Source organism: Moschus berezovskii, chromosome 6, assembly GCF_049115385.1.
Source record: "Moschus berezovskii isolate FMDL1 chromosome 6, NW_MosBer_1.0, whole genome shotgun sequence".
Lineage (NCBI taxonomy): Eukaryota > Metazoa > Chordata > Mammalia > Artiodactyla > Moschidae > Moschus > Moschus berezovskii.
Window position 1 is genome coordinate 30099308 of NC_142465.1, and position 10023 is coordinate 30109330.

The following is a 10023-nucleotide window of genomic DNA, read 5'->3' on the forward strand; positions in this document are numbered from 1 at the left end:
TCTCCCTCTCCACACTGCCCTCTTTTCACACCCCCAAGCCCCTGTTAGGTTGAGTCTGTACCCATCCTCTGACCTCTTCACTGACACTGGTGTCGGGGTGGTGGTGGTCCTGGGCTCCTCACGGTCCCATTGATGATGAGGGATGGGCCAGGGCACCCTCCCAACCTGGCCTTGGCCATCGTCCCTGCTCTGGACCTCACCACCCACTCCAATCTCCCTCTCTTTCTCAGGACAGGGGCAACAGAGAATCTGTGGGAGCCACCTCTTGGGAGACCCCCTTGTGTGCTGGTATATCTGTGGAGCCAGGAATGTGCGTGGCTGTTCATGTCTGCGTGCCTGACTGTATTTATGAGGTTTTGCGTCAGCCCTTCACACAGGGCTGCGGAGACACTTTGGTCTCTGTCCACACCTTGTCCCTGGGCTTAACTGAGGGGTGTGATGAGCTCAGGGCTGCAGAGTGGGTCTCTCTCCAGAGATGGGGCACTGGGAGCTGCCTGGCTGAGTCAGGGCTCCAGGGTCTCCCACCCGGCCATCCCTGGGGGCAGCGGCAGGCAGAGCTGACTGTCCTGCCTGCGTGTGGCCACAAGGGGGCTCTGGGATCAGGTTTTTCTCCTTTCCGGCGGAGCCGCAGGGATTCCCAGCAGCGTCGGCGCCCTGAGCTTTTCTGGAATTGCCGACCATTCTCCTGCAGCAGCCGCTAAGGGGTCTCTGCCAGGCTGGCAGGCCACTGGAGGGCGCACTGCCTTTGCCCTTCACCATCCAATTCTGTCAGGAAGTCTTCAGCCGTCTACCCTCCATTCCTCTTGCTTTGAGGAGCAGAGATGGAGCTGAGTGGTGAGCCCCATCTTCCTTTTGTTTTTTTTTATTACTACTCCTCCCTTCGCAGGCTTAAAGTGAAGAACTTCCTCTCTTCCCCATCCCCTGACCATCAGAGCGCAGACTCTGCTCTGTCACAGCTGAGCACTGGACAGGCAGCAGCAGCAAGGATGTAAGCTAGACATCAGGAGGGACTTCCTGAAGAAAGGCACAGACCACTGGGTTGGATATCTGAGGGAGGCTAGACACAGAGAAGTTGCCTGTTCATCTGGGAGGAGGCTCTGGTTCTGTGGGAAAGGGGGAAGTCCTCTGATCCCACGCTCCCACCTCTACTTGCCCAGTGAGGCTTGGAGAGGAGGGAGAGAACCACAAAAGTTGCTAGATCCTTGGACTTCGGGGGTGGGGAAGAGCCCTGTGAGGGGTCATTCAGAGGAAAACACCTGAACTGGTCTCTCCACTGCCGTGATCGCTGACGGGCAGAAGGAAAAAATGACAACAGATTAAACATCATCGACCTACTAGGAAGACTTCACTGATGCAAGGTTGGGGGGGCCCTTCCTGCAGTGGGAGATGGCCCTGCACTTCAAGCTCCCCCATGGAGTGTGGAGGTGACTGGTACCCCCTGTCTTCTGCACCTCGACTTTCCAAGTGGGGCGTGAAATGTCATCTGCCCCTTTTTCTTGTGTGTCTTCAATGCCGAGAGGGCCCTGGGGCTGTGGAGAGAACAGAGTTTTGGGGTTCGAACCCAGAGCATGAAGGCAAATGGGGTACCTCTCTGCTTCAGTCTCCCCATCTGTAGGACAACGGTATGACAACTCCCACAGCTCAGATGAGCTTTGTGAGACAAGGTGTGTGAAGGGACCTGAGGGCACAAGCACAGCAGGTGCTTCTATCCGCCCCCGCCCCCTCCCACCAGCCTCACTTGTTCTTGGGCAGGAGAGATGTTCCTGGCTGGGAAAAGGGGACCAAATGTGATACTAGGGCCACAGGCGGGGTCTGTGTTGGACATGCTTGAGGATCAAAGGCTTGGTCTCCCCGCTTCTCCACCTGCTCTTTTGCCCCGTCACCCCACCTCGTTTCTTCCTGTTCCCCATTCTCCCCTCAGCTCTATTTCTCTCTTCCTCCACCTTCCTCTTTCTTTGAGGCATTAAGTTAGGTGACAGGGATTATTTAGAAAACTAAGAAATGCACATCCTGTACTCCTGGACCGTCTCCTGGGACTTCTCCTCTTGCATGTGGTTCCAACTTCTTGGTCTTTTTGTTGACCTCCCCAAGAGGTTGATGCTTCTGTTCATGGGCCTGGGCTGGGGAAGGAAGGCTGTGATGAAATCTGGTCCAATTAAACAGTGTGTGCTCTGGGGAAAGAGCTGAACAGGATGTGGTGACCCCTGCTCTTGAAGGACTCGCAGTTAAGGAGGCTTCAATATGGTGCTAGGGAGCCATGGAGGAAAATCAGGGAAGGCTTCACTGAGGAGGTGATTAGTTGAGCTGGGTTTTGAGGGATGAGCTGGAGTTTTCCTACTTCATAAAGGGGTGGGAAGAAAACCAGACCTTTCAGAGGGACTCAACATGGGCAAAGACATATTGCTAGGAAAGGGCACGGAGAATTCAGGGAACTGCAGTAGTTCTCTGTGGTGGAACCCCAGAAGATTTTGGGAGACTAAAATCCCAGTCTAGGAGAAGTTAAGGATTTAAGATCCAATGGTTTGCTCACTAGCCAGAAAAGAGAGTTCCCAGAACACGGCATTGCTCCCAGGTAAATGAATGACAAGGAGAAGGTATGACAAGGAACACTGAGAGAGTGTCCTGGGCTCAAACTTCCTCCTTGCTTGCTGCCTATACTGCGTATACTGGGAAACTTAACTGATCCTGGGTCTCAGTTGCCTCTTGTATAAAGTGGGGCTAGTGATGCATTGTCTACCTGAAAACCAGTAAGACAAACCATGGGGTTTCTTGAAGTGCCTTCCAGTATTGAGAAATGTAATTTTATGATCCTTCTGGGCTGTGTGATCAGGGAGGTCTTCATGGAAGAGGAGGGCTTAGTGATTGGCCTTGAAGGTTGCTAATATTGAGTTAAACACAGAGGGGTGGGGAAGGCTGGGGGACATGTGGGGACAAAGGTCAGAGGCAGGACAGTGACAATCATGTCTGGAAGACAATGTATGGCTGGCAAATGGGGTTGAGAGGGTAGCTCTAAAGTAGGAGGGGAATTGCCCATTGGCTGGGCAGAAATGTGACTTGTGCTGGCAGGAGGTGTGGGAGGGAAGACTGGCAGGCACCAATGTGTGAGCCCCACCCTCTCTCCGCCCCCAGCCCTCCTAGGGACAGATTGAGCTGGAGAGAGCCTGCAATTGGAGAGACAGGGTGTGTGGGATAAGTGGGAATCAGGGACATGCAAATGAGATGCAAACAATATGTAAATCAGCCACTCCCCCCAGATCCGCCTAAGGTCTGTTTTGTCTGAGGTTGAGGCACTGGAGGGGGCAGGGGAGAGGGTCCTTTCCGGCCTCGTTGGCTGAGCCTGGCCAGACGTGAGGACACATGCCATGCTGCACTTGCCCTTCTGCAGGCCTGGGAGCTGTTCCCCGAGCTGGAGCCCTGCCTGTCCTGTCCATCCCTGGAGGACTGGCCGGGTTCCTATGGGAACCTCCCAAAGCCCACAGGAAGTGTCTGAGTCTCCCTGAGATGGCGAATGAAGGGCAGGTCAGAAAGATGGCCTGGGAGAGAAGGGGTGACAGGGATGCATGGCTGGGGAGGCTGAAGGGTCGGGGACAAGGCGTGGAAAGGCCCGAGGAGAATGCATGCTCCCGGGAAAGTGGATAGCTGTGGACCCGGTGGGCGGCAAGCCCCAGAGACCCTGGCTAGATAGAGACAGACCAAGAGAGCCCTTCCCCTGTGTCCAGCCCAGGCCTCGCCGCACCAGCGCCTCTGTTGGCTTCCTCCCGCCTGTCTGCCTGTCCTGGGCTGATGGTCCCTTTGTCTGTCTAGCTCTTTGTTTGTTTGTTTCTTTGTTTGCCTGTCTCTCTCCCGGCTCCTCCTTTTTTCCCCTCCGCCGTCTGTCGGTTGGTCCAGACCTCACTATCTGCTGCTGCCCTCTGCCTTGTCCATCCCTCTGTGGAGAGAAGACTGCTCACCAGGACTGTGGGATCCCCGAGTCCTTGTCTCTTGGTCTCAGACAGGTTCTCGCCTTTCCTCTTCCTGAATTTGGGTCTCAGTTTCCTCTTGTCTAGGGTGGTGGGTCCCACCCTCTGCCTCTTGTTGCCTCTGTAAGACTCAGGGATGTGGGCTGGTGACTGTATTTAAGTTTGCTCGGGCATTGAAACAAAAGGTTTACTTCACTTGTGAGGTAATATTGCTTTTCAGCCTTCTAAGGACAAAGCAAGAAGAAAATAATGACTGCAGCATGAGGAACACTGGTTAGACATTCAGAGGGACTTCCCAATAGATAGGTATGGGAAATACTAGTACAGGTCAGCTAAAGCGGTTAAGCAACCACCTTAATAATCTCCTATGGAGGAGCCCCTGTGGAGGAAGGAGGGGTGTTGGGCAACATGGACTTCCCTAGTCTGTGCAGTCTAAGGAAAGGTCTTTCCATGTTGTGAGATAGCAGGGACTCACATGAGGAGGCTAGGTAACCAACCTGCACAACCTCCCAGGTGGCCAGGGAGAGGGTCCAAGCGGAAAGGGGTGGAGAGGAAGTGCCATCTATCTCCCCAACTCTACCCTGTTTCCCCACCATCTACCCAAGCTCAGGACCACCCCGCCCCCCGACAATCCTGAGAGATGGCTGCTGGGGACGGAGTGATGTATGTAATGTAGATAAAATGTCAGCAATTCTAAATGGGTCCGGAGATGCAGCCATGGGGGGTGGGGAGGGAGAGAGGGCGGAGCAGGGGGAGTAGGAAGGGAAAATGAGATGTGGGTCCTCACCAGGATGGCGGCAGGGGCAGACACCCCCTCCTCCCAGCAAAGGCCAGAGGAGGGGTGGGCCCAGGCGGCAGGAGCCCAAATGAGATTTTGAAGAGGGAGCTGGAGGGTGGGGGGTGGAGGAGAGGAGGCAGCGGGCGGGGGCAGTGGGGCCGGAGCTGCTGATGTATAGCGGTTTCATAACTTCCTCAGTATTAAAGGCAGGTTCATGGGGAGGGCAGCGCCATTAATCACCAGGCTGAATGGGGCTGGGATTTGCTGAGAGCCGCGCTTGCTGTCTGCTGTGCCCGCCCGGCTCAGGGTGGGAGGGGGCAGGCAGGGATGTCCCTCCTGAACTGAGGGGTAAGAGCCCAGGAGTCTATTTTGGGTGTGGGGCAAGTGGGTCCTAGCAGGTAAGGAAGGGGCTGGGTCAGGGACCCTGGCAGGAAGGAGGAAAAGGATGAGGTGGGTTGTGGCAGGGGTCAGGGGAAGAAGGACAGGGGCTGGGGGGGATGATGGGGACAGTGGCTGAGGGGACCCTGGGGGAGAAAAACTGGTGCGGGAGGATTGTGCATTTGAACATGAAATTGATCACATGTAAATATAATGCAAATGACATGCAAACGAGCACAGGATTTCTCTGAGTCCGTAGCTCAGACGTTCTCTTCCTTGGGCTGAGAATTGGGGCCAATTTGCATCCAGTTCCATACCCAGTCCCTTGTTTCTTTATTATTAATATTTTCAGAGGGAAAACACAAGGTCTCACTTGTTAAGGGGGAGAGGGAGCCAAGGTGAGCCTGGTCCACTGGGTTCCCTGGGAGAGGGTGAGACCATTTCCCCTCCCTCTAGGAAAACCAACATGCCTGAGCGACGGGGAGGGAGATGTGGTAGGACTCCTGGGCTATGGGCCTGAACTGATGGGGGCCTGAGAGGCAGAGGCTCAGTGGTGAGGCAGATGGATGGAGAGAGACAGACAGACCCCTATAGCTCAGAGACAGATATGCAAACAAGACGAGGCTGCCTCACGTGTCCTGCGAGGCGGGCATTGTCATCCTGCTTTCTAGGTGAAGAATGAGATGCCCAGCCCAAGGTCCAGAGAGGTGATGATCTTCCTAAGGTCACACTGCTGGTAAGTGCCAAACCCTCAGCTTTGCGATTCCTTGAAGGCTTAGTGATCCTTTCCACCCACCATAAAAGCATCTCCAAATGAGATAAAAACACAGAACAGACATTCATGTTTTCAACAGATATTTATTGAACACCTACTAGGTGCAAGGCGTAGAAGGAACTGGCAGCCCACTCCAGTATTCTTGCCTGGAGAATCCCATGGACAGAGGAGCCTGGCGGGCTACAGTCCATGGAGTCACAAAGAGTCGGACACGACTGAGCGACTTAGCATGGTACTAGGTACAAGGCAGTGGGCCTGTGCTCAGGAGAGAAAACTAAGTGTTGATCTCTAGCAGGGTTTATGAGACATTTTAGCAATTAAGTGAAACTGAACAGTTGGTGACAAGGGTCACCAGAGAGGTACAAGCTAAGGGAGGATCAGGGAATGCTTGCAGGGGGAGGTGGTGTTTGATGTGAGCCTTGGGGAGCAGGTAGAATGTTTTCAGTGGGAGAAATGGGGAGGGAAGAATGTTCCAGGCAAGGCGGGGCAAGATGGGCCATTGTGCAAAGGCAGGAGCAGGTGAGGGGGTCAGGCTGTCTCACTTGTGGGAGCACAGAGCATTGGAAGAGGTGTGAGGGAGCCCCAGCTGTGATGGGGAGGGGAGAGGGGTCAGGACAGGAGTGAGCTGGGGTGGGGATGGAACCCGGCTGGAGGTCAGCCGGAAGTAGAGGAGAGGGTAAATCATTCATTCAATCATGACTTCAGTAAACAGACATTGACTGTACGTGAGCCACACACCAGGGCTGTCCTGGTAGCTTGGGGTGCCAAGGCCAGGTGTGGTCCCTCCTTCAGGAAGTTGGGTCAGCAGCAGTGTCTTCATCAGCACACGGGGACGTGAGAGCATGTTCCTTATGGTGTTAGCGTGAGGATTCGGTGGTGGCAGAATCCACATCAAGGTCTTAGGGTGCTGTCTTATCTAGAAGGGTCTCTCGGTAAAGGCGGCTTCTTGCTTTCATCCTCATCACCGCTATGAAAGGGATGGGACAGAGGACAGAGGCAGTCCCCTGCAAAACTTGGAGAGAGATGGAGCGGGGGGCAGGGTGGTTAGGAGGGAGGGGGCAGACAGAAGGCCTCGGGACCAGAGACAGCAAGTGACAGAGCCAGAGGCAAGGGGAGGGAAAGTGATCTGGAAGCACGCAGGGAGAGGAGCTGGGCTGGGAGACTCGGTCAAGTCCCTTCCCTGTGGCTGGTATACCGGGAGGGCAAGGCAGGACAGGGCCTGCATCGGGGGTAGGTTGGAAGCTGGGGTTCTCGGGTCCTCTTCTCACTTGGTTACTTGGTCCCGCTCCCAGACTCTTCTTGACCTCTCTTCTCAGTTGCTCAATTTGGCTCAATCTGTGGGAGACATACCTCCCACTTTGCCCGAAGTGCAACTTCCATCTTTTGTTGCAGGGCACTGCGCTGGGATGAGTCACCTTGGCTGTCTGTCTGTCTGATATCTGTGTGGTTGCCTCAGAATAATCGCTCTGGACCACTCTCACACCACTCAGACAGACTGTCCAGCCTCCTGGCCCTGACATCTCCCACCACCGCTGCATCAAGCCGAATTACTCACCACCCCCTACCCCTGCCAGCCCCAGGCTCTGGTGAAATCCGATTAGTGAGGAGAGCACAGCGCTGAGCTGACAGCTCCTCCGATAATTGCTTCCCAAGTAAGCCATGCAAATCAACCCACCCAGCCAGTCCCTGCTCCTCTCCTGGGGACACAGGCATCCAGGCCCCAGGAGAGGGAGAGCACCTGAGCTGGAGAGACTTTGGAAGCTGTCACCTGCCTCCAGCGAAGGGCCATCAATCCATAAAGCTGGTCTCTGCTGCCTTGTGGCTGAGGAGGGGGTGATAGAGTGGTGAGCCTGGACTAGGGACCCCACTGGCTCTGTGTTTCTGTCTTAACTGAGAGGGTATCATTCTGCCCCTCTTTCTTGCCCCTTGGATAAGAATTCTATGTACCCATTTCCCAGTAAGGTAGATGAAGGCAGAGATACAGAAGACACAGAGACAGGGAGATGACTAAACCTGTTAAGAAACTAATGGATGGATTCACAGCCAAGCTCCCCCTGGTTCTTCAGGTCCAGGAATGAGGTGGGAGCAGAACCCATGGGACCTGCGGATGGCTTTCTCTATTTGTGAGTCCTCTCCCGCACCTCACCAGCCTGGGGGAGAAACATCAAGGGATGGGATGTGGCTGTGATACGATGTGTCTTTGGAGGAGTGGGGAGCCTGATCAAACCCTGAGACTTTGCAGCCTGTACCAAGGAGGACAGGTCTTTGCGGTGCAGTGGCCCTTGCTCACCCCATGCATCAGAGACTCCTCAAAAGTGTCAGTGAAAGCGTTAATCACTCAGTCATGCCTGACTCTTTGTGACCCGGACCCTATGGACTGTAGCCTGCCAGGCTCAAAGAGTCCATGGGATTCTCCAGGCAAGAATACTGGTGAGTTTTCTTCTCCAAGGGATCTTCCTTACCCAGGGATTGAACCTGAGTCTCCCACTTGTGGGCAGATTCTTTACCATTTGAGCCACCAGGGAAGCCCAGAGACTCCTCGCCACCTCTCTAAATCAAGGTCCTTTAAAGGGCTTGTTCATGCCTCTTTTTTAATGCCTTTCCTTCCTCCAGCTTCCCCTTATCCCATCTCCTGTTGACTTCGGTGACCTGAAACCACTTTCCTCGCAATCCTGAACTTCCAGCCCCCAAATCTAGCTCATTTCTTTGTGGAAATATCCAGAGACGAGTTGCCTAGTCTTGTCCTCATGCCTGCGTGTCTGATGTGGCTCTGTGGCCTGAATCTGGGGTCCTCAGACTAGCATCTTCCTGAGAGATCCTGGCATCTGGCCATAATAAAACAACAACAACTACGGATCTTTATGGATCTCCAATCCTGTGCTACCCACCGTACTAAGCACCTTATGCAATGAAGTCATTTAATTATCACAAAAGAAGACACGGATTACAGTGATCATCCCATTTTACAGTTGTGCTAACTGAGGCAGAAAGAAATTAAACCACTTGCCCCAAGTCACCACTAGTAAGTGGCAGAGCTGAGATTCAAATACAGGTGGTCTGAGTCCAGAGACCACACTCTGAAGTCCTCTGCTCCATCACCTCTCCACTCCAATGCCTTTAAATGTTTATTGGGCAACTGAGACAGCCCCCAGTGCATTGAGGCAGAGGGATATGGCGACACTGAAAGTCAAACACCTGAAGTTTTGGGGGTTCCCAAGGACACACGTGGCAGGAGCTAACAGGGTGATACCCGGTGCTTGGGGAGGGGAAAACATGGCCCTCACCTTCTCCAATCCCCATAGCTATTTTTTGCACTGGAGCCCTGCATCTAGACAGCTCCCTGTTCCTCCCCTAGGAGCCTGGAGATAGCAGGGAAAGGGCTGAAAGATCAGCCTAGAAGCCCAAGTGAGCTGGGAGTCAGAGCTAGGACCTCCAGAGGCCGATAGATGGCGCCCGTGGCCCAATACAACCCAGGCAGCCCAAGAAAACCAAAGGAAAACAAGCCAGCAGGTTAACCCCTTACCACCTGGGCTCCAGCTCCAGAAGCAGGCTGGTGGGCAGCTGAGGACCCTGTCCCAAACCCAGCTGGCCCCTAGGAAGTGACCCAACTCTCTAAGCTCTGCCCAAGCCACAGCTTGGGTCTGATTCTGCTCCTTCCCCACAAGCTCTATCCATGGATGCCAGCCAGCCCCTTGGAGACTTCCCAGAGGGCCAGGAGACTGACATGGACAAGGCAGGGTGGGAGACCCCACCCTAGCCCAAGTTTCATCTCTCAGGCTCCATCTCTTAAAAGTGTATGGATCTCTGTTTCCTAATCACCTCCACATCCATCTTTCCTGAGAGGGACTCACCAGGTGGGGAGGAGCAGCGTGGATCAGAGACAGAGAAGGCCCTCAGGCCCCTCTAGGATCAGCCACAGGGACTGCAGGTTGCCCCAGACTTAGTTTCTCCCCATGTCGGGACGCCCTATCTTTGGGTTCCCAGGGGTGAATGGGCTTACGGGGACAGAGGCAGTTATGTAGCCCTCCCAGGAAGATGGAATCGTGGGTCGGGGTCCTGGGGATCTGTGCTGGCCTATCAGTCACTTCACTCGTTACTGTCCTGCCAGCTGACTTGGCGTGTGGAGAGGCTGC

At 54.4% G+C, this 10023-nt stretch overlaps 1 long non-coding RNA gene across 2 annotated transcripts; it reads left to right on the top strand.

Annotated features, from left to right (window-relative positions):
• The first annotated feature begins 4963 nt into the window (after positions 1 to 4963).
• LOC148777565 (uncharacterized) lies at positions 4964 to 8985 on the top strand. 2 transcript variants are annotated; one of them, XR_016037567.1, is made up of 4 exons: positions 4964 to 5085; positions 5787 to 5851; positions 7283 to 7542; positions 7957 to 8985. It is a non-coding gene; the product is annotated as an uncharacterized LOC148777565 (long non-coding RNA). The 2 variants fall into 2 exon arrangements; XR_016037566.1 differs by having other exon boundaries at positions 7283 to 8985.
• The last annotated feature ends 1038 nt before the right edge of the window (positions 8986 to 10023 follow it).